The 4,391-nt window shown below is 39.1% G+C and overlaps 1 pseudogene; it reads right to left on the bottom strand.

Moving 5' to 3' along the window:
• Positions 1-1,790: 1,790 nt before the first annotated feature.
• LOC111142899 lies at positions 1,791-3,356 on the bottom strand (annotated as a pseudogene).
• Between the last annotated feature and the right edge of the window lie 1,035 nt (positions 3,357-4,391).

Here is a 4,391-nt window from a genome sequence, read left to right as displayed (position 1 = left end):
CTCTCTCTTTCTCTTTCATTCTCTCTCACTTAACAGCTGCATTCACCTTAAAAATATGGGGAAAAATTAGCACCACCCCAGTGCCACCAGGGTTCCATCAAACTCTCTGCCGTCAACACTTTTTTTTATGACCCTCCTGACATGGTGGTATAGGGCCTCTAGAATACTGTGAAGTGGCAATCTTGTGTGGTTCCAGACAGAAATGAGAAAGAAAACAGATGCTGATACTATGTGGTGGGGGGGGGCATTTCCCCTTCTTTATTGAGGACACAAGGCTCCTTCTCAGAGACCTTCACACCCATCCAACTCCATCCTTAACTTCCTCAACTCTTCTCCCTTTTCTAGCCCACAGAAGGTTCATCGTTCCTGTTTTGCCTGAATTTATTTTTGTTTGTTTGTGCTGCATTTGTGTTTAAAACTTTAATAGAATAATCTAAATATTCCACACACATTGAAAACCAGCATTATGTTACAAATGTTTATAATAAGGCAAAGCTGGAGCATTCTCTATCTGCCTGGTGATGATGTTGATGTTTTGCTAGTGCCCTGCCTGAAGACTGTTGTCAGACATTTCAACATCCTGCACATCAATTGAGAAACAGGCTGTACAAAATCCAGGGCTTTTAAAACAAAATAAAATAGTGGAGTTGAGAAATGGAAGTATTAATGATAAAACAAGAACTTAAATTTATGGTACAAAATTGGAAATTTATACTTTCTACTCTAGGCTTCTCAACATGAGAAATCAGAAAAGCTAATAAAACATGTCTCTTTTGGTTGGATCCCATTTAATTTTTAACTGCAAAATGAAAACAATTCTTCTCCTTTAATAGCTATTGACAAGAAGATTCAGATTTTCTGCACAGGCCACTAGCAATGATTAATAGATATTATTTCCTTTTGGACTAAGTTACCAGACCTTGAGTCACAAACATAGCTTCAGAAATCTTGGAGATAAGCAATAGCCTAAGTGAAAGTACCTACGAACAAGATTTAAATAACACACAAAAGCCAGTGTGCCCACTTCCCCCCACCCACCCATTCTTTGAAAAATTAAAAATGTGCAATGTAAAAATGTAAGGAAAACATGAATTTATTCAACATGGCTTTTCTGAGATGGTTAGTGTAAATACACATTTGAAGCTGCTTTTACATCAAGCAGATTTTAGTTCCTGGAAGCAAAATCTGTGAAATTTTTCTAAATTTTTTTCTTAAAAAATTTTCTAATTTTTTCTAAAGAAACTAAGTTCTTTTGCTGGACTGTGACAAAAGATTCTAAGAGCCTCTGAAGCCCACTACCATATTATCTTCCCGATCTGTCTAGTGACCATTCCAACACTACCACCTCCCAAACCACCACTCCTCCCCACCACGCCCAACCTCAATATGGCTTCTATCAGGTCCTCCCTCAGTGCAGATGGCCAAGATGCTGGGTACCCATGCTGTAAGAGCTTTATTCTTATTTCTGATAACATGTGAGGGACAAATAAAATTTTAAAAGAAAGAAGTTAAAATGAAAAGCATTCACTTGAAAAGAAGTTATTTGTAAGTACCATCAATAAGAGTTTGCTGCAGCAATAACCGAGTCCCCTGCCTACTAAGCCTGGTGTCCTGGCATACCCATTGCATGTTCAAGCCTCACAGCAGAGTTCTTGCTTCTTACTGCTGCATTCATTCAATGGGTTGGGTAGCTTTTTTCTAGAAATGTATGAAAGATACACAGATAAAAAATTACAATTGGGGTAAACTTCAGCATTATCTAACTTTTTCCTCCTTTCACTTTCTATTACCTATGCTTCTCCTTTCTTACCTTCCTCAAAATTATCAGCATGTCTATGGCTTCTCCAGTAAAGTGATACACAGTATGTGGAACCATATTTCCCAGAAGTGAAATCCTTATTCCAACACTGATGTGAATTCTGAACCTTCCTCCAGAGACTCTTCGTCTCCAGATGCCATCAGCAGGCTGAAGAAGTTAATTTAAAAAAAAAAAAAAATCACCCCAAACTTGTTCAGTAATTGTTCTAACAGTGCCTAGACACCACGTTTCTGTTTTTTCTTCATTGTTTTAGGTGTAATAATTTTTGTTTTTTACAATTAATGTTATACCCATCACAGGCAACTATTTCAAAGCCTTTAAACCAAAAACTACTGCTTATCTGGGTCTGATTTTTATCTTGTAAGGTTTTGTCAGAACTTTTTTTTTTTTTTTTGTGAGAACTTTATTGGTAAAGTAGTCATTGGGTTCAACATGGAAATCTAAGACAAAAGATATGGATCATCAGGATCCGAAAATTTCACTTTAATATCCTGCAGGTTTGTTCAACATTGGTTCTTCGTATTTCTGTACTAATTCACTTACCTATCTAGAGATTGGAGAAAATTTCTAGAGCAGGAAAACCAGCACTTTGAAATTCAGTTGGGATCTGGGTTTCCGACTGTTGCTGCCTTTTCTTCTGGTCTAACTCATTTATTTTTCCTGACTGTTTTAGTCTCTTTGGGTTGCTATAACAAGATACCATAGACTGGGCAGATTATATGCAACAAACATTTATTTCTTATAGTTCTGGAAGCTTCGAAGTCCAAGATTAGGGTGCCAACAGATGTGGGTTCTGCTGAGAGCCTTCTTCCGGATGGCAGACTGCAGACTGCTCACTATGTTCTCACATGGTGAATGAGTGAGCTAGCTCTCCAGAGTTTCTCTTATAAGAGCATTAATCCCATTTTGAGGTCTCCCATTACAACCTAATCAAAGGCCCTAGCTCCTAATACCATCAACTTAGGGGTTAAGATGGCAACATATAAATGTTGAAAGGACATAAACACTCAGACCATAGCAAGGACTCCAGCCAATTTACTCTCTGCATCATTTTCACTGTGCCATTCTACCTTGGCTTCTGAAGTTCAACATCACCACAGAAAATGTTTTTCCTTACCAAGGAAAGATCGGGTTTAATGCTGCATACTTTATTCCAAGTGTAATTTCTTCATAGATGTCAGTTTCCAAATAAGCACATTTCACCTGAAGGTGTTTCAGTGCGTTGGGACTCCTTAACTGCTTAGGTAAAGTTTCAATGTAGTTTGAAGGAATGCAAAAAATGGCTTTAAGTCATTCTCAAAAAGTTACCAAAACAAAGATTCTGGATGCCCAGGTACATTAGGTTTCCTTTATTATCACCCACTTATAGCAGCTTCTGAGGAATTTAAAGAAGCATCACCTGTTGTCAGGATTCCTGACTTGAGTCCTCACAACTCCTTTGACCGGGTGGCACAGCCGCTGTGCTCACTCTTTGGCCACGGTCCCCAGTAACACTGCTCTGGTACCAGGGAGAGATTTTTAAACCGCTTTGCCGCATTAATCTAGCTGAGTAGTCTCCCAAATTATATTTTATACCCATGAGAGGTGCTTTTTCTCACTGAAAAGCAATATTCATCATATGCATGGGTTCACGTCTACCCATATCCCATTTTCAGGGGGAAAAGGAATTCTCAAAGGCCCCGGATCTAGGAGCACAGAGGGAGGGATTACGGCATAAAAAGGAGTGGTTTGCATAAGAGACTCTTAATCTTGCAAAACAAACTGAGGGTTTGGGGAGGGGTTGGGGAGTTAACCATGGACATTAGGGAGGGTGTGTGCTATGGTGAGTGCTGTGAAGTGTAAACCTGGCGATTCACAGACCTGTACCCCTGGGGCTAATAATACATTATATGTTAATTTTTTTTAAAAAAAAGGAGTGGTTTAGGTGCAGAGGGGGACATATGTGGTCACACATTACAATATCATTCCATCACAGGACCTACAGTCCAGTTTCCTTTGTCTGCCCTCAAGACAGTCCATGTTCTGATGACTCCTGCCAAGAATTCCAGCCTCATTTCCTGTTACTCCTAGTCCTTCCCTTCACACAGGTACAAACCTGTACCTCTAGAGTACCTCATCTCTACCTCATCACGCTTTACAACCAGGATGTAGCCTTGTTTTTTTCTTCTCCACTAGAACTTTCAGAGGAGGGTTGTTTAATAGTACATAAGTACTCAGTTTTATAAATGAATGAATAAAGCAACTGATGGACATTGCTTATCTCACACTGGATTTAATTGTTGAGTACTTACCTTACCTTGTCTTTTGATGAACAGACATTCGCTCACTTCCCCCACAACCCCGACCCAGGCCCCACTTCCATTATCGCCAGTTCACTGTAAGGTCTTTGAGGACAAGAAAAATTAGCTTGTGTACCCTGAAGCACAGATCACACTGCCTGGGACAAAATTAGTATTTTAACTGAATTCACAATATTTTCTGAAGTTGGCTTTTGCACCTTGTGTATCATTAAATGGACACACTTCTATTCTGCATAACAGGCTTTAAAATACTGATGAAGTTCTAGAACCTA

Source organism: Enhydra lutris, unplaced genomic scaffold (genome assembly GCF_002288905.1).
Source record: "Enhydra lutris kenyoni isolate GAN:26980312 unplaced genomic scaffold, ASM228890v2 scaffoldscaffold9, whole genome shotgun sequence".
Lineage (NCBI taxonomy): Eukaryota > Metazoa > Chordata > Mammalia > Carnivora > Mustelidae > Enhydra > Enhydra lutris.
The sequence above is the reverse complement of the archived record's forward strand: the minus strand, read 5'-3'. Positions and strand labels throughout refer to the sequence as shown.